We start from the raw sequence: 20,343 nt of genomic DNA on the forward strand, positions 1-20,343 counted from the left end.
CTGCTCATTGTAAATATTTTCTCACAGAAAGTACTTTGCTCCTCCTAAGAGGAGCACAAAGGCTGATCCCTTCTGCTTTGATCTCAGAATCACTCCTTGAAACCGGAGTTTTAGCAAACTTTAAAATTCACACAGCAAAATGTCTACGTTTTAACTGAATTAAAACTTTTTTTTAATTACCTACTTTGATTTACATCTGTATATGGTAACAAAATGTGTAGATAATACCTTATTAAACACACATTAAAATATTAAAACTCTATGCAATGGGGCTAGAGTTCAAATGTCCAAACACTATCAAAAACAACCCTCTACCTCAGTGGAATGAAATGAGAAAGACGTGATAGTCAGACAAGCCTTTCACACCTCTACTGGTGATTTGGAGTGAGAAGCATTTCCATTCACTGTCAATGAATAGACCAAATTAGAAACACTGATTTTAGATTTCTCGCCTGTCTCAAAAGCTTTAAATGGCAGAAAAATTCTGCTCCCAATGGGAGTAGTAAAAGACTTATTTTAGTGGACCAAGATTTCATATCCTAGCAGACTCTAAAAACAGAAAATAATTTCAAAAAATTATGTCAGCTGTACACTGCAGACAGGATCAGGTACGAGCCAAAGGCACAGCACAGGTCCACAACAGCCAGTGGGAGAAGCAGGCATGGGAAGGGTAGCAGCCAAGGCTGCACTGTACTGCAACCTTGGGACTCCTGTCTGCAGGCAGGTCAGAGGGAAAAAGCACAGCAGAAGCAGAAAATGAGCTGTGGCCCAAGCCATAGTACGTGATGTCAATAAAACAATGTTTTCTCTGTTTAACTTGAGGTGCCTTTTTTTTTAAATGTCAAAAGTGGGGTTTTTTCAGTTTATTTTAGAATAACTGTAATCAACAAAATCAAAGGCAAAGTACACCTGTAATCGCTCTTTGCACTCTCTTGTAATTCTTGATAGAATTAGATGAAGCTCAGCATAAATGAAATCAGTTCAACCTTCTTGAGATAACAAGACAAGAACAAAACTAATTTAAAACGTGCACCGCTGTAGTCCGATGCAGTGCCTGCAGCAGCTAAGGCCTCGCAGCGGTATCTCACAGGGTGGCTGTGCCAGGCCCGCTGCAAAAATGAACCAGATTTGAAGCTTCAAACCTTGTTATGTAGTGCCATCTTGAGGTTTCGTGAAACAAAAATTACTTTCTTCAAGGCTATGTGTAGCTTTTATGTGGTTGTATTTCAAGAAGTTCATTCTTCAGGGTGTATGATCTGGTGCATTCAATTGTGTTTGTGAACTGGAGAAGACTGAGCTGGACTCACCCAGCTGGAGCACCAGCCAGCTCATTCCCTGCTCAATGGTGGCATCAACTCACTGAAAAACCTTTCCTAGAAAAGGTTCACCCATCTAACATTTAAAAACACAGCCATGGACATCACATTGGCACTGCAGATGAGGTTGAGGGCCACAGCACGTGGCTGCTCCTCTTTTCCGAAAAGACACAAACCCATGTCTTGTCCCCTGCCCCATCGTGACGTCTCCCCCTCCTGAGAGGTGCTGAAGCGTGGGGCTGCATGGGTGCAAACTGCTGCCTCGGCCACGGCTGCTCTGAAAATTGTGGTTTTACAGCTTTGGTGTCTGGTGTCTACACCTCTGCCAAAACAGGTTTGTCCCTCCAGCGCTGGTGGAGGCCACTTCCTCAGGGCTGGGGGATTTCGCAGGGATGTTTGTGTCACGCTGGAGCAGCAGTCATCCTGGTTTTGCCTAGTTTTGGGCTGCCGAGGGCTGGCCACAGGGCCAGCGAGGGTAGCGAGCAGGATGGGAGTTGCAGCCAGAGAGAAAACCAGACAGCAGATGAAGGCGTAGAGGAGCAGCCTGAAGGACGCCAGTGCTTCAGCACGTGGTGAGGGGACAGCGGGGACACCAGACAGCCAAGAGGCATCGAGAAGGGACAGCATGGCCTCACCACACCTGCCAGGTTGCGCCTGTGAAGAGAAGGCGTGGTTGGGTCTTCGGGTGAGAAATGGGGGTTCTAAGGAAGGGGGTCTGGGCGGCCACCCCTACAGTGGGGCACCCAGTGAGGGGATCCCCTGGGTGGGTGGGGGGCAGCCCTGGACGGCCGGGTAGAGGAAGGGCCCCCGGGGCGCCAGTGTGTGCGTGGGGACGTACTCGGTGAACTCGGGGGGCCCGGCGCCCTCAGCGGGGTCCCTCGGGGAGACGGGTCCACGCTCGGCCCCCCTCCTCCCGGGCGCCTCAGCCCTTTCCCCGAGCGCTGGCAGACCCCTGCCGCTTCGCCCCGCTCACTGTTGCCCTCGCGAGCCGCCCCGGGCGGAAGCGCTGTTCGCGCCTTCCCGCGGCCGCTCGGCTCTTTCCGCCTTCCCTCCGGGGCGCTTCGTTCGTTTCCGCGGTCGCTCGGCTCTTTCCGCGGGGGCCGGCGGCGCGCTCGGCCGTTCCCGCCGCCTGCCGGGCGCTCGGCGTTTTCCGTGAGCGCTCGGCGTTTTCCGTGCGGGCCGCGGCGCGCTCGGCGCTTGCTCCCTGGCTGGCGCTCCTCAGTCGGCCGCTGCCTGCCTGTCGCCGGGCTGGGAGCGCCTGTGTGTGTGTGAGTGACGCGGCGGAGGTGTAGTTTGACGCGGTGTGTTACGTGGGGGAGAGAATAAAACTGCGGCGAGATCCTAGGCGCGAACGAAAGCAGTGACGGAGCAGCCTGGTAACCGGTAAGAGGAGGAAGGCGCCCAGCAAACAGGGGCGGGGGGGAGGGAAGGAAATGGAGCCCGGCGGGGACCAGGGGAGCCGCCGGGCGGCAGGACGCGGGGGCCCGGCCTTGCACCGCCCGCGGGAGGGGCGCCCGCTTTAAAGATGGAGCCGAGCCCTGCAACATCCCCGCCGCCGCCGCGCCGCGAACAAAGGATAATGGCGGATGGGAGCCGGCCCCGGCGGCGGCGGCGGCGGCGGCCGCCACGGCCGGGCGGCGGCGGCGACTCTGGCGGCAGCCAGCGGCGGCGCTCACCGCGGCGGGGAAGGGGCACCGCGCCCCCCGGCCCCAGGAGGAGGCGGCGGAGGAGGAAGACGACGAGGGGGGAGCGGCGGCGGGGGGCTGCCGCGCAGCCACCCGCGCCCCCCTCCGCGGCGGGGCGCCCCCTCCCCGCGCCGCCCCTCCGCCTGCGCTTCAGTCCGCTTCCCCGCCGCCGGGCGCCCCGCTTCCTCCCCCCGGCGCTGCTGCCCGCCTCGCTCGGCGGCGGCCCCGGGCGCGGCCTCCCGGCCGGCGCGGCCACACCGGGCTCCGGGGACGCGGGGCCGGCCGGGGCGGGCGGGCAGCCCTCTCCTGCTGCGGGGCAGCCCTCCTGCGGGGCCGGCCCGGCGCCCGCCGCTCCGCGCCCGCCCGCAGAGTTTCACTTCCCCGGTGACCCGAGTGCGCTGTGTAAATAAATAAACTCCTGCCGTGATGGAAACGAGTACGTGGGGTGCTCCTAGGCTCTGTAACACGCTCCTAGGCTCTGTAACGAGAAGTTTTTAATAAAATCTGCACGGAAGCTCGGGCCAGCGCTTGGTCTGGTGGTTTGCTTTTATTTGCAGCGTGGGGCACGGCCGTCTCCAGGAGGCTGTGAAAGCGGGTAATGGTACTCGGTCACCCAACACCGCGCTCCGGGGAAATATCGGAGGGAAGAGCTTAAGCCCGGTGCGCAGATCACGTAACAGAGATACGGTTCCCTTTCGCTGCGTTATTTCTTTCCTGTTAGTATTTTTAACCCAAAGTGAACTTGAGCCTGGCCGTGGCTGGTAAGTCTGAGCGTGGGATTAGCTTTTGCCAGTTTTTTCCACAGACCCTCGGGTGCTGCACGGCGAGCAGGATTTGACCTCTATCCCTGCTTTAATAGCAAGCGTCTGCTCAACTGTTCAAACAACTTATACCAGCCTTGCCTTGCTGTAGCTGTGGGGCTTTTTTTCCCATTTTGCTGCTTAGAAGACATTATTTTGACCTTATTTCTACTTTCAAAACTTGGATATCCACATTTTCGTGTCCAGCAATAAGTAAAAATGACGTGGCAGTCTTAAAAAAAAAAAAAAAAACCCACCTTATTTTAACCAAAGATTGTTGCACCTCTCAAATGTATGCAAGGATAAAAAATTTTTATAGGTCATATGACTTTTCTTCCCAAAAACACTTCTTAAAATCTTACTGTTTGCTTGTTTTCTTTTCCCCCTAAAATATTGAAATTAATCTGCTTAATAACACTTAACATGATTTTTTTTTTTTCTGGAGTTAGAAGCAAGTTTCCTATTTCCTAAATAAAGGACTAGAGGCTTATTTAGGAATATTGGATATCTCTGTTCAGTCCCATTGTGACCACCAAACACTGTATTTTGAAATACAGGAATTTTGAGACTCTACTTGCTCCCTTTCCCTGTATTAGTGAATGTGGATTTTTACAGTAAAATATGAAGTCACTCAAATAAGTTTTTATTCAAGATGGGTATTCGTGATTCACATGTGTACATAGGCCTGTCCTTCCTTGTATGTGAATTTCTGTTTCCTGTCACTTCCACTATTTATTTTGAAATGAAGGCTGAAGGTGCTCTACATCGCATCACTCTGAATAATACCAACATGAGGAGAGTGTTTCTAAAGTTGTAATTTATTGATAGACATCTGAGAACTTCAGTAAGCAATGTAGCTATTGATAGTGATTAAAGAGAGCATAGTAGTTGGTGTGTTTCATTCATTCTTGGTTTAATGGAATATGCACTTAATTTCAAATACAAAAATGTGAAGGTAAATTCTTGCACTTTTTTTGTAGGTTTAGAAACGCAACATCTTATTCTATTTTGTAATAGAGTGGAATACTCTCAGATCCATATTTCCTAACACAGATCTCTGCAGTTCCTCACCAGCTTTGTATCCTCACAGATCAGAGAGAAAAGGGAGCAGAGAGGTGCTTGTGTATTTGCTAAGCATCACTAACAGGTGACCTAAAATGACATATTTGCATGTAGGAAAGAAAAGTGTAATAATTTTTAATGCTTTAATTTCATTGACAGAAAATCACTGTTTAGATTAGTACTCAGCTTTGCCTCTGGATCGGCAATAAATGGCCTGCATCGGATCTTTTTTTTTTTTTTCCCCTCCCATACTTCTGGTGATAAGGGTGTCTGCAACGCTGGGTGGAAAAAAAAAACCAAACCCAAAGGTCTGAAAAGGGAGAGGGGTCTGTTGATACAGAAAATTTAGAAGCATCTCATTTAGGCTGTCAAGTCATCAGTCTGTTTCCTGGAAGCCTGCACTGGCGTAGCTATTGCTGGTACTGATGTCAAATATAAAATATTCTGTAGTAGCTGCTCTTATTCTGGAAAGTAACTGTTCTGCTGCATTAAGAAGTGAACAGCCTCTTGCTTAAGTGCAGCTACAGCTCTGTAGGTGCAGATTTTGGTAGTAGACAAGGCCCTGACTAGGAATTTCTGTTGACACCCTTGTGAAACAAATGGGATATTCACACTTCACCTCTATTTTCAGATCTCTGGAAGCAGGTGGAGATCATTCACTCACACCACACTTCTCAAAGCTTTTGTGCATTGAGAAGTCCATGCTAGCTTTCTGCCTGTAATATAAGGTTAGTTTCAGGGGACACGACAGCAATCCTTATCTACAGAAACAATCCTACTGAATTTGGTTTGAGCTCTCTGGTGCCTTACCTGCGTACAGATAAAGTTTCATGACAAGGAAGTGATTTTTCTATGAATCAAAAATTCTGTTGCCTCATCTGCAGTCTGTGTGGTCATATTTCATGGTGATTATGAAAACCTGAGCAATCTGTGGTTAACGATCTTTGTACATTGCCCAGCATGAAGGCATTGATGCCTATTTTATTCTTCAAAACTTTTAGATCACTTGGTTGTAGCGCAATTAAAAAGGTGAGTGAGAACAAATATGACACTTTCCATTTTTCCATGTTTCTAAAACAGCCTTGTCAGCTGTGCAGGAGTTGAAGATGTGCCAGGGTCAAGTTGTCTTTGAGGTAAAAAAGCATTTGAAAATGACAAGGATTTCCTCATTTCATGCTGCTGCTGGTTTTTTTTCTGGCAGTGCTGGATTTAGGTTTACATATAAGTAAAACATATAAAACATATGCATACAGATAAGTTTAAAGCAACACTGATGCTTGTTAGGTACTCTCAATGGTTTTCAGAAAACTGCATAGGTGCAGGGTTTCTTTTACAGCTTAAGATAATAAGCATACCTGGTTTTTGTCCTGAGAGTAGTGTGAGATTTGATGTTTGTCATTAATCAAGCCCATTAGGTAAAAGATGGAGAAACAGTTCCAAAGATAGGAGACTCCTGCCAGTTGCTCTTCTGGATTTCATTACTTTACAATTGATCTCTGAGACAAGACAACACTAGCTAGTGTAGATGAAGCTGCAGGAAGCCTTATAATGAACTATTTTGAAGCTACCTTCATGCAGGAAACTGGAAAAAAAAAAAGTCTACCCTTGAGGTTTTCACACTTTTTGGAGGGGAGAGTTCAAGCGATGTGTAAAAATCGCTGACCCTCTAAGTGTTGTTCCAGTGATAACTTGTTTGTTCAGTGAGGTTATTGGCAAAACCTTCTTCCCCACATTTGGAAGAATTGTAAAGCTGGGTTGTATTTTTATCTTCTGGCAGAAACTTTTTTTCAGATAGCTTTCTAAATTTAGAAAAGAGCAGGTTCTTCAACAAATAAATTAAAAAAAAAAAGAAATGGTAGCCTGCAAAATCCAGGAATTTCTGAAGTTTACTTCCTGATGGACTGAAACTGTAGTTCCACATACTTTTTTTGGTGGTAATATTGGCTGAAGCAATCTCCATGTGTGGTGATTTGTTCATGTCTTCTCCATTGCACTGGCACAAATGTTTGGCCTATTGCATAGGCCTGACTGGGGAAGTGATCCAGCAAGGTGAGGGGTGGGGAGCCTGATAATTTTTCACCTGGATCATTCCATCCGCTGGTTGCTGCCTGCACAGTAACCATATTGGCATAATCAGGGGAAGGGATGGGGCTGGAATGAGCAGGAAGATAAGGGCAGCTCAAACAGCAGTGCGGCTAAATGAGAAAATGCAGCCTACATAAAAATTTTTAAATTATTGCCATGTTTATAAATAAGCTGGATGGCATAGATCCTGTTGTTCTTGCAGCAGTGCTGGATCATTCAGCTAAGTTTAAGTTTTCACATGTGCTAAATCTGAGCAAATGAACTTGAGCAGCAGCTGTTCCCAAATTTTATTATCATGTATACATACTGTTTGTTGTGCTACTTATTTACTTGCCTTAAACACTTTTTGTGTGCTTTTTTTTTTTTTAAACAATTATTTTGTTCACTTCCTCAGTCCTGTTCTCAAGTGCTTTGTTCCAACTTCTAACCTCCCACCGCTGTTCTCTGCAGCTCTTTCCTACAATTTTCTTAACCATCTCTCCAGCAGCTCTACAACCTCCTGTGACGTTTTGGCTCCAATATTGTACGCATTTTTCTGATAGATGCTACCCTAAATCTGCTCTCATTCTCTACTGCTATTCAGATATCAATTGGAATTTGCTTTCCCTTGCACCTTTCATAGAGTTTGAATATAAAATCTCTTCTAACCTAGCTTATCTTTTACACCCCATGGAATAACGGATGAGAAGCATTATTTTCTTGCCTTTTTCTGATGACATTTCCTCTGGCTCTGTGTAGCTGGCCCAGCCTCAATCTCTGCTGGTGCCCGTCCGCTCCTCCAAGTGACATGCAATATGAGCAGGGTTTGTGAATTTATTCCTTTGTAGATTGTAGAGATCTTTCTCTTGAAAAAAATCCTGGGGTGTTACTTTGGGAAACTCATCCAAATTTTTCTCTTTTGTGCTGATAGGAAAATTCTGGGAGATACCAAGGGAGGGAAGATGTACAAAAGAGCAGTGCGTGCTAATGTCACAGCATAATACCAGAAGTCTGTTGCCGTAGTTTCATCTGAGCTGATACAACTGTATGTGGCTCTCAAGAGACAGACATCTTACTCCTTCCTTCTCTCCTGTTCCTCCTGGTTGTGTGGTGTTCACCCATCCCTTACATTGGCTGTAGTGTTGACTGTATGTAAAATCTAATGAGCCATTTCAAATCATTAACCCAAGAGAAAATGGTGCTTTTTTGGCAGGTTAGTTTTCTTCTGTGTGAGTGAGCTGTATCAGTTGGTGATTGAGGTGCTGTTAGCACCAACCCTGGTGCAAATTCGCAGGGAGACTGTAAGGGAAGGAAGGAGGGGGACATAACTTTGTCCCTTCAGCAGCACAGAGCTGCGTCAGCAGACCCATCTCGGGGAACTGCCATACCTCGATGATTTGGAGTGAAAGAAGGAAGAGTCAGTCTCTGTCCATGGTGTCAGAGCTATGTCAGTTTGTCTTTGCAATGAGGAAAGTTGAAAGAGTGTGTCTCAGTTGAAGAAAAAAAAAAAAAGAGGAAAGTTTCCCTCTTTTGAAAGCCTGGTGACACCTATGTCATGGAACTAGCTACTCCTTGTCAGAGGTCTTCTCAAGAGGTTGGATCAATGTAACTCATAGTTCTCTTTCTTTATGAGGAGCCCAGTCAGATGGGAAGAATTATATATAACATTTCTTGAACCAAGCCCAAGGTGAAAGATGGAGTTCCAGAAGGGGTCCAGGTCCAACACCTTGGTGTAAATCCTGTCAGTTGGCCCAAGGCACCTGGGTGATGAGCTCACTTTAGTTTCCCTGTTACTAGAAACTGACAGATGCCTTGGCCTGTCTTTCTGATTTTAAAATAATGTTTGTGGCTGAAACTGCTAGCAAGTTGTAGTGTAAGGTTAATGAGGAGTGTATAACCAGTGCACATTATCCTGGGCTGGGTAAAGGAAGAAGTTTGTTACCTGCTACAAACAACTGCTTTGTCAGCGACGCAGCTGTTTAAAAAATGCATTTCTCTGCCCAAGCCTCAAAAAGCTGATGTTGACTATATAAAAAATAATCATCCTGTTTCCAACCTCCCACTCTTAAGCAGAGTCATCAGTAAAACAATAATAATCAAATTACAGAATATAGGTGTTTTCTTCAGCATCTAAGTTGACTTCCCACAGTCTTATGACACCTATACCCATGATTTGATCTCCTTTGCTTTCATTGGCAGGCCTGGCTGCAGCAGAGTAGGCTCTGCTCCACCTTCCCTGTTCCTGCTCCTGCACCAGTAGCACTGGTACGGCTGTCTGTGAGGCAGTGACGTGAACTGGATTGGAGAAATGGTCCAGGATAAGAATAAGTTGCATTTTCTGGTCTGTCTGTAGTGCAAATTGGTTGCCTAGTCCCATGTCCTGCGCAGGCTCACAGACAGCTGTAAAGGTGTAAATCAGAATCCAGAGGAAAGCAGGGACTGAGCTGGCAGTGCTGGCAACAGAAATGCTTGTAAGACTGTAGCTGCAGAAAGCAAAATGGAGAGTTTGTTTTCCTTTGCAACACGCTGATGCAAAACACAAATTCTCATTCTTCTTCTGGCCCTTTCTGATTCATCGATGGCTCCTGTTTTTTACTTAGGGTTATTGTTCTGTCCTCCAGCATTACCAGCAAGTCACATCTCTGTTGCCCACAGGTAATGCAGGCCTTAAACTCCAGTTAAGTATTTGAGAAACAGGATAAATGATTCTCCATTCTGGAGTGTATGCTTTTGCAGAGTAGATCTGCCTGGCAGGCATATGAATGATCTTTCTCATTTAAGAAGCTGTCCTGCACCATCCAGGCAAATATAAAAATACACGAAAAATAAAGCAGAATCGACTTGGTTGATAGCATTAGCCAACATTATTTTACTACAAAATTTGGTCACTGTTTCATTTCGTTTGGTTTTGAGGGAGGGGGTGGGTCATAGATTTAATTTTGGTGTGTTAAGCAAGACAATATGTCTGCTATTGCTTCAAGACTAGTGCTAATTGACCAGGCAACGATGATTTCAATATAACTAGCAAAGCCACAGCAATTTTAGGATGTAAAATATTTCCAAGTCTGAGCTGTGGCTTAAGCCCCAAATCTTCTGGTTTTAATGTTGCAATATATTTTGTGAATGTGATGCATTCAGAGTTGGACAAGGGCAAGGTTTGTAAGGAAGTGCTGTTTTTCTCATGCATACGTAGGCATACTCTACTGTAGCATTCCAACTGCAGAAAAAAGTTTTCACTTAGGAGCATTGAAGCAAAAAATAGTCTATACTGCCTGTTAAGAAAGAAATAAAGCTATTAAATCAAAACAGAAGGTATGTTGCTTGTACAGCTACAGGTTATTTTGAATTTGTTTCAGACATTTGACTTTATATCTGGTAATTGTCAGCTTTGTATAAATAATTCAGTCTATCTTACTTTCAGAAGACCAGTTCTAACGATAATCTATTAATAAAACAGTGAAAGCATTGGTCTGAAACATCCATTTTGTTGTGTTTTGTTTTCTTTCTGAACTCATTAGAAGTGTTGTGGGTTTTTTAAACAAGACTTTCCGATAGCTACTGAGTTATATAACTTCAGGCTCTTATACCATGGGTTGAAACCCAGAAGTACCACATACGTTCCAAGCATCAAATGGAATGAGCAGTGTTTATTTAAATAGTTTATGCCTTAAAGCTTGCAACATAAATATATGAAGTAGGATTTTTATTGAATTAATCCTTTAGCCCCTGACATTCAGAAGTGGGTTAGAAACATTAGCAATGGAGCTGTCCCTTCTCACCAACAGACAAAATCTCAGCACAGACACAAATTCTACCTAAAATTCTCTCGTCGAGTTTAACTATGCTGCTGTAATTTAGGTAATACCTAAAACTCCATGCTTGCCCTGAATTTCTTAACTGATTTGATAGTTCTTTGAAAGAGAAGAATGATGTGAAAGCAAGTGTGATCTGTATCACTTTGGGATTCTAACATCTGACCCTTTTCAATCTGCAGTATTTTGCTGAGATGACCTACAATATTCAAACCTCAGGCATTTTTAAAAATTTTTTACCTAAAGAAACCAAATGGATGATGAAATTCAGGTATCCAATTTAACATTTTAGACCAAAGAAAGAACTTTTAATACTGACAGTTGACCTCCCTCATTATAGGATGGGAAAGGAAACATTTGCTTTATTCATGGGAAAGTCCCCTGAATTTCTGGGACTTTCCAGAAGATTAGGTTTCAGAATATAAATTTACATTCATATTAAATTAGAGTGTCATATTTAATCAGTGTAACATCTAAGAACATTTAGTTCAGTCTTAAAATACGCTATTCTGATAAATGTGATGTGTCTGATAATATTTTCACACTGTAAAATTAAGAGAGGCCCTGGCAACAAATTGCTTTGGAATAAAAAGATTTCAGGTAATAATAAACATGTTTTTATGGTTATCTGTCTTTATCACAATCCTGCATATGTCTCCCTTAAATCATACCTGCTATGTAATTTGAATTATTATAGTTAAGGAAACACCTTTATGGAGGTGATTCCTTTCTCTGTTACAGGGGTAAGATTTCTATATATTGTATTCTTGGCCCTTGGGCTTGGAGCACTCAGTTTAACCAGACTGATACAAGTCTGTGTAATGCTCTGGGGGTTATTTTTATTTTTTAATCAGTTGTTCCTGACCCTCTCTGAGCACCAAAAGAGAGCTGGCTGATATTCTATATAATTTCAAAGTAGCATTAGCTTTGTCCACTTACACATTTGTCATGGACCCAGTGATTGAGACTGTGAATCTGTGTTCCACATCTATACGGCAAAGCCTGTGCAGGAGGCACTGTTTAATAAATACTCTCATCTTAAAAACATCATAGTCCTACTTCACTCTCTCTAGGAGAGTAGCTCTGTTAAGCACTTATTGCTCCTGTAGTTGTTTGCACAGAACAAGGTTCAGTAGTTTCCCCATCTTGGAGATAACAATTTATTTAATACAAACGTGTATTGAGCCTCTGCCTAGAGAGTTGCATGCTGCCACAGGTTTGGGATTGCAGCGGTTCCTCCAGCTGATGCCTCTGACCTGGGATGTTTAAAGGTTGCTTGGCACGTGGACAAAGATCCTTACAACATGTCAAAACCTCAAATACTTCATGCAGCATTTAGGTGGGTCTTACTCTGCCAGAATGAATGATGGGCAGTAAAAGATCACAAGACAGAAATGTGTATGGAGGAGAACAAATATCCATCTGAATGATTCTGGCAGGTCAAGTGGAAACCTCACCTCCTGACACGTCTACCCAGTGGAAAAAAGGAACATGTGCACCTTCTTAGATGGATCTTAACCTTCCTAGCTTGTCATCATTTTCTACTCCACATACTCCTTTCATTGTTGGTAGGGATGCAGTCCTGTTTTCCAACATCATCTCCCATTTCTCCCTGTCACTGGGAAAGAAGGCCTGTGTCCACTTGCAGAATTACCTTTCCTTTCTGTCACTCTGGACTGCCTTAGTTTTTCTGATAAATACCTTCACCTGCCAATGTTTGCTGTGAAAGGAGGTGGTCCAAAATATTCTGCTTGTTGACCAGCACAGCAGGATAAATTATTTATTTGGCATATCTAGATAGCTGGGTGGTACCAGAGCACTGTTTCTAAATTGCTTGCTGTGCCAGCTAGGTATGACCTACTTATGCAGGGGTCATGTAGCGCTTTAGCGTGGCACTGAGCACAAGCTAATAACCCATGCTAAGAGGTAGGGTGTACTAGCTTGGGCACAGGGCCTCATTAGCAGAACAGAGATGGTAGTTTATTGTACCCATTGCTGTACTGACATTACTTGGGTTCAGGCTGCATGAATACACCCCATGGCTTTTAGATGGGTGCTGGTTCATATCCAGCAAGCTTTCACCACGGCTGAGCAGGTACCATCCCTACCTTGCTATGTGAGGTACCTGCTGCTTGCAGAAGTGAGCACTATTGGTGAAGTGCAGCATCTAGTAGCATCACAGGGGCTTCCTTTTGGAGTCACGTGCACACACAAAAAGATACTTCAATAGTCTTAGTACAGATGTAACCATATCTTTTTCTAATTCTATTATTTAGATACTTTAAAATATCCAAAGGGAGGGTGTCAGGATGATGGGACTAGACTCTTTTCAGTGGTGCCCAATGACAGGACAGGGGCAATGGGCTCAAGTTGGAATGCAGGAAGTTCCTCTTAAATATGGGAAAAAAATTTTTTATTGTGAGGGTGACAGAGCAGTGGCACAGGCTGCCCAGGGAGGGCGTGGAGTCTCCTTCCCTGGAGACATTCAAAACCTGCCTAGACGCGCTCCTGTACCCCCTGCTCTTGGTGTCCCTGCTCAAGCAGGGGGTTGGACAAGATGATCTCCAGAGGTCCCTTCCAACCCCTACCATTCTGTGATTTAAAACTGCCATCAGACTAGTGTGTGGTCACAGTTTAGCACAGAAGTTAGAAGTACAAATAGGAGAAGTGGCTGGCTCCATGTCAGTTGTGCTGAGAAGTTGGCTTCAAGTCTCATGGAGTCATTAATTCCTCAGTTCTCCACCCACTGCTGTTTCAGTCAAAGGCAAAAGGAGAATTTGACTAGGACCAGAAATTAAAACTCATAATGAGTCACTATGCCGATTATTAATTTGCAAGGCCTGTACCAATTGCAAAGAGCTTGTTCCTGGAGTTCATGATGTATGCAGTGGAAGCATTAGTTCCCAGATGCTGTCATAAAAAATCATTTGATGCCCGTATTTTATGTTGTGTTAAAGATGCCTGCATATAAATGTTCAGATACATTGTTGTGATAATTTTTATTAAGTAACCAGCACCTAAACGTCCCAGTGTGAGCCACATTACTTTCAGCAGACACAGGGAGGAAAGAGGCATGTATTTTGACAATTTCACATGGTCTCATTTTTGTGGAAGGAAAGCTACTTTCTACAGTCAGTAGGAATTACAGGAAATCAGCATAGGTTAAAAATTTGGTGCTTTTTATGTTCTAAAAATAATGTCAGAGGAAAGATAGTAAGCTGTGGGTGAAGTACAGTCAGTTTGTATGTAAATGCACTGCATAAATATGATATTGGCAACAAACGTGTAAGAACTACAAGATGTGCTGAATTCTCAGAAACAAGCAAGTTCTCATGAAGTCTTTGTGAACAGGTTGTATATACTGCCCAGGCCATCCTTAAAAATGTCTGTTTTCTCTAAAATTCAGTTTGCAGAGATATTTTGGGGTGGGTTGGTTTTTTTTTTTCTACACATACTCACTAATGGTGTTTATAAGTCGCTACCACAATTCTGCTGCATATTAAGGATCACAGACATAAAGCATGTGAATTAGTCTTTTAATACCCTAAGTGCATTCAGTATGAGGACAGAGCATTTATAAATAGAACATATTTATAGATTATGTTTTCAATAGTAATAATAGTTACCCAATGACTTTATAACCTTTCAGAGATTTGTTTTGATATTTTGATTTGTCTAAGTGAAGTCTGACAGTATTTTAGGGGAATTTCTGAATGCAGTGGAGAGGCATTTGTTTGCTTTTCATCCTTAATGCCTTAGGAAATGCTTGCTGTGGTCTCTCCCCCCACCTTCAACTGGGCTCTTTGCAGAACTGGTGTATTCACATAAGACCTACCCTGACTATTAGATAAGGTATTGTAATTCAAAGAGGAAAAAGTTGTGGTTTTTTAAATATGAATGTATATTATCAGTAGAATTCAAATATATAGGTCGTGGGTTTTTTTTAAACTGGGCAGGAGGGTTGAGCCTTACTTTTAGTTCCCGATTCACAGTCTTGAAAGGAAAGGTTGTAATTCAGTTAGGTCCCTTGGTGATTCTATATTGAGCAAGCGAAGGCAGTATAGATTAAGCTTTAATTAAATTACGTACGTGTACCAAGTGCTTTCTGGATGCTCTTGTATTTGTTCATAGAATCTATGATACAAGAAATAAATTGCAGTTAATTGCTTTCAGAGTCTCTTTTCCTTTTAAGAACATTGAAGGCAGAAACACTAGATACTAGTACAATGCCAAGAGTGTGGAGTCAAATCAGGAAAATCCAGCAGTGAAGAATGTTTAAGCAGCTTTCCCTCACACACCTTACCTGTGCATACTGATTCACCATCTGCCTGGTAAACGTCAACTTTCTTGTGTTATGCTAACAAAACCCAAAACCTAGAGATGATTGCTGATTTGGGTGCTCACTGCTGTAGTTGTGAGATTAGATTCCTGGTCTTTTTCCCTTATTTTAAAATCTGCCACTGCTTAGTTTTCTTTAGTGAAAGGGAGATTGAGCATACAACACAGTAATTTGTTCCAATGCTTTCACCATTTACATATCTAAATCTGTTAAGTATGAGACATTTTCACTGACTTTGGAGGTGCAGCTACAACTGCACTAGAAGTTTTGTTGGAGAAGTCATGAGCCAGAAAAGTTCAAGGCTCCTGGTTGCATTTCTTGTGTGATCTTTATGAAAGTACTACATTGTTCGCCTCTCTTGCGTTGGCTGTTACAGCATATATTCAGTCAGCGTAGAGTTTTCAGACACTTCTCCGAGTGTCATACTGATGTAGACAGAAGTGGGACTACAGGTATTACATCCAGCTGATGGTCTGATTCTGCGTTGTGTGAGATCTCTTTACAGTGAGATTCAATTTTTCTTGTAAATCCAAGATCATGTATTTTAACTTTAGTAACTATTTCCAGCTTTTTATTCTTCAGTTTGCCTGGCAGATTGCTGTGTCTGAATGTAAATAATCTGAAGACTCCTCTCCATTTTTGGCATTTTCAGTGGAGGTGGTTGTTGAGGTTATTCTACTTCCACTCAGTTTGCCTGGCCTTGCACTGCCCTGACCCAGAAGCTGGCATGACCATCGAGTGGCTATGGGGTGAATCCATTCAGAGAAGTGGTAAAAGGTAGATTTAAGAAAAAGCAACAAACATAGGTTGTGTTCATAGTATGATACACAGTCTTGTCACTCAAAGGAGAGGGCAGGCAGGAGCAAACACCCCGGGGGAAGTAACAAGGGCAGTGCCAGCTTGGGATGACAGAGAAGCTCTGTTGTAAATTGCAATTCCTGTGCCAACCCACTGTAGTCATTAGTGACAGAGAGAGATAATTATGGGCCTGTTTTGTCCTGTTGAGCATTTATTACTGGTTATTTGAAGTCCCATGTGTTAGCTGTAAATAAAACTATTTTTCTCTGAACATTTTCCGTCTGGCAGCCATTGAATGGAGTTCATAAAGCAGCTGTTCAGCTGCAGCTGAAAGGGCTGCCATGGTGCAAGGTAACAGTGGGAATGTTTACAAATTTCATGTGAATGTCCTCAGTAATTACACTGAAAAGGTGAAAACAAATAATAGCGTACAAGAACGGTGGTTGATGACCTTTTCAGTGCTTCCGTGGTGGATTTGTGGCTTTATAAAGCCACGTATAGTAAATATGGACTGAGTTGAATTCCTGGAACTTTGGATGGTGGAGGTGTATTTCCTTCCTGAACAATTGTACAGGCATGCCTGCTATGAATAAATCCGAATACAGGCTTTGAGAAACAGGGATTGCCTCCATTTCCCTTCCGTCGGCCCCCCCTGCTGCCCTGGCCCTTCGCTGCCGTGAGCAGCTGGGGTGGCTGGTTATTGAACTGGATCAGGAACATAATGTGGCAGTAGAGATAGCGTCTGCAGGTCATGACTGGGTGAATGTCTGACTGGATGTGGCACAAGTTGGGCTCAAAATGGGCGGAGGTTTGTTGGGTCTCTGTTCTGCACTGGTTTGGCAGGCTGTCGTGTTGTTCTTCAAAATCTGGGTGTGTACTTTAATAAAATAAAACCAGAAGGCACGATCTAGCTGTGGAGGTGAGGGAGACTTTAGAGCGTGTCACTTGGTAAAGCTCTGCTTGCTTGTGAGCAGGCTGTGACAGTGTGTCTGAGGTCTAAAGCAAACTGTGTTGCCTCAAGGTATAGTTATATTTTATAGCCAATAACTGTCAGCATAAGCATTAACTGATAACAGTGAATTGTCACCACGGTGTTACTAAAGACAAAGAAAAGAAAGGCTTGCGTGTGTTTTACTGTGCCAGCTGGTACAACTGAAAAGCACAGAAAGCTTTGGGGCATTCAGGACCTTCACATATGAAAGTGGATGGAAAGTTGTATCTGCTGGAACAGCCACAGTGAGGTATTTTGGTTCTTAGATTTAGTGGTGTTTCTAAAAGGAACTTCCACCTTTTCTCTCCAGTCTGTCCTGGGAGACAAAAAGCCAGCTCTGTCTGCAGAACAGGAAAGTCCTATGGCTCATGTGAGCAAGGAGAAACCAAGGAACAGACTTATCAATAGGTGGGTACTAGAGAGTGAAGAAGATCATATGAAAGTTGTGGGAAGACAGAATTGTATCTCCCTGGCTGTGTGAACAGGTGGGAAGGGCAGTAACTCTGTGTATGCTCTGAATACACAGCATTGATGCTTACTTCAAGTAACAGAGATTACAGGAGTTACAGTTATCTGTAGTGCACCTAGTTCACCATCCTGTCTTTAAGATACTGAAGATCAGTAGGTACATCAAAAGACTACTGGAACCTGCAAGAATTACATGTGCATGTGACATAATCTTCCCCCCTCATGAAAATCTTTATTTGAATTTTTAAGGATTAGAGATTGATTTAAATCCTCACTCATGAGGTTTTATCTTCCTTTCAGTTCTGCACGGTTTTTTGGTATGAAATAACCACACTAATTCTGGATATTCTTGTTATCCATGTGCATGTCTAACCTCTCTTTGAATCCTGATAAATAGCTTAGTGTCAGCAGCATCGGTGCTCTATTTGCGCAGTAGATGAAGTATCAATTTTCATATTTTTAATAGATTTTTTAAATTTTAATTTTTATAATTTTAATTTGCCACCTTTCAGCTCTGCTGTTCTTATAATCAGGCAGCAAATGTTTCTAGTTTACTTACCCTGTTACTAATTTAAATATATTTTTTAGTGTTTGAAGCATTTCTCTCCTTTCTGGGGTAAATAATACAATTCTATCCAGTCTCTTCATACAGCAGGTTTTTGTTGCCCCAAATGCTTGCTTTGTCTGAACAGCCAAATCCCACAGACCCCGTTTTTAAGATGGGCTCCCCACCTTTGCACTGTAATCCAGCTGATGTATAGGGTTCATCTATACAAATATAATTTTTTAATATTACCCTGTACCTTAATACTGTTGCAGTCTAACACTGTGTTTTCTTGTCATGGACGCATGCTAAGCAGAAATCTGAAATGAAGTATCTGCAGTAGTGCCTGGGCCCCTTTCCCACATTTACGCAATTAACAAGACAGGTTTATTTGGATTTTTCTCGAGTGTGTATAGTTCAGTTTCCCCTGCATTCTGCAACTATTTGTATTTAATAGCATCCACTTTCTGCTGTCATGGTGTAAATTCAGCAAGTACAGTTAGATATCTTCTGCAGAACAACTTTCTCCCAGTCCTGATTTGGCTAAAACAAATTACTGGGTGTCAGCTGAACATTTCGCTGTTTGGCTCTTCACCTCTGGAGTTTCAGATCATTAGTAAGTATGTTATTAAGAAAGTATTAGTAAGTATAATACTAACTCTTTTGAACTCATAAAGAAATACTGTGTATTACATAAAAGTCATGAGTTAAACTGTCTCCAACCAGGTAACCTCATCAGCTTTCTTAACCTGCATTCAGAGTTCATAGCTGGGGTGTTTTAGGCAAGTGGACTCTGGTTTTCCAACTCTGGTTGGTAATAGCTAACTGTTTTTCCAGTTAGTTTCATTTAGAATACTTGGTTCAAGACGAACTACAGCAATTACTAATTTTTTCTCAAAGTGGGGGATGTGTCCTCTCTTGAAAAGATGGAAAGTAGCCTGGAAAGAGAGGAGTGAGACGAAAATGTGCTGATTCTGCTCCCATATTCCTTCCCTGCCCAAGACACTTGTGCCCCACCAGCATACTTTCAGATCCCTGCCTCCATTCGAGAAGTCCCAGTGTGGTGGCTGCCAGGGAAATCAGTGCCAGGAAGCGAAGTGGGCCACTGCGAACGGGACAGGAGGAGCAAAAGGATGGGGTGGCGGGGTGGGTGTGAGCACCCACAAGAACAGAAAGACAGTGAGTGGGGTACTGGTCAGCAAAGCTTGTCTAAACTAGGGATATATGAGAGCTTAAAAAGGATATGTAAGGATTAGCATTCATTTGTATGTGTGGGGAGGTTATGGTTTCAAACCAAACATTTCATCTCTTACTTCGTAAATTGCAAGAATAGGAATGGACAGCCTTAATTTCAGCCATCATGGTCTTATCCATACACGCAACTTAAGTATTTATGTTCTAGGTGCCTGGTCTCGCACATCTTTGCAATCTTAATCATACTGTACTGTTAAAGCAAACATGAAACAACGTATATCAGTGTATCTTGAATATGATGTTGTGATGCTCAAAAATCTGATCCCTTCTTTTTCTCAAAAGTTATTGTAAAAGGTAGTAGTGAAGTTAGAATACAAATACTATGATGTGTAAGTGCAAGGTAAACTGACTCAAATTCAAGAGTACTTAGAACCTGCAAATAAGAGGAGACTAAGAGCTTGTCCAAAAACTACAAGTCACGTCGGAAACTTACTTAAACTGCACGTGTCAAGATGTAAATCTTGCAGGCAGCTTCCTGCATTGCTTGGTGCTTACTGTATGTTATGAGGACGTTCCTTTTAGGTGTTTGCAAGTCATTTTAAGAATTTTATTTCCAAAATGTTGGTGTTGTAGAGGAGCAGGCGCCTCAAACAGTTAATGCTTTGCTGATTACGTATGCAAAAGATGATGCAAATATAGAAACCAAACTTGTAAAACCAGAGGTCCTTTGCTGAATAGCGTATGAGAGGATTGGAAATTCCTCCTAGGAAAACATTGCCTTTATCAGCAGGAATTTGGCAGCATCTACCTTTGCTAACATTGATATATACCTGATTCATGAGACTTCTCACTTGCACATTTCCTTTATTTCTAATCCCATTTGTGTAGCAATTGACTCCATACTGGAGTCACGTTTTCTATCAGCAAACAAAAGCATTAGTTTTGCAACATACTTCAATTTGTAGCTGGGAAATTTTTATTTAAAGTTCTTTTCAGATACTTGGCTGGGAGATGTTGCGGATGCACAAGATCTGCTCCTGAAAATGGTTCCGATGAGGTAGTCTTTTGGCTGGAGTCACCATGATACATGCACAGGAATTGGGAGAAAGTTGTTGATTTGAGTACCATGGAAAAACTGGCTGATACTTGCAAAAAAGTGGTAAAATTAGATACCTCTTTAAAAATGGTAAAAATCAAAGGGAAACCTATGGGAGCCTGGTTTGTAGTTCGCACTTTTGAAAATGCAGAATACTCAAAAAAAAATGGGCAT

The 20,343-nt window shown here is 43.2% G+C and overlaps 1 protein-coding gene across 2 annotated transcripts in view; it reads left to right on the forward strand.

Moving 5' to 3' along the window:
* The first annotated feature begins 2,395 nt into the window (after nucleotides 1-2,395).
* The window catches only part of CREB1 (cAMP responsive element binding protein 1), a 42,402-nt gene continuing 24,454 nt past the window's right edge, over nucleotides 2,396-20,343 (forward strand). The window contains exon 1 of one of the 2 annotated variants that reach the window (XM_064451838.1): nucleotides 2,396-2,699. The gene's annotated coding sequence lies outside the window, so the exon portion shown is untranslated. The remainder of the gene's footprint in view (nucleotides 2,700-20,343) is intronic. The other variant, XM_064451837.1, reaches the window with a different exon arrangement.

Source organism: Phalacrocorax carbo, chromosome 5 (assembly GCF_963921805.1).
Source record: "Phalacrocorax carbo chromosome 5, bPhaCar2.1, whole genome shotgun sequence".
Lineage (NCBI taxonomy): Eukaryota > Metazoa > Chordata > Aves > Suliformes > Phalacrocoracidae > Phalacrocorax > Phalacrocorax carbo.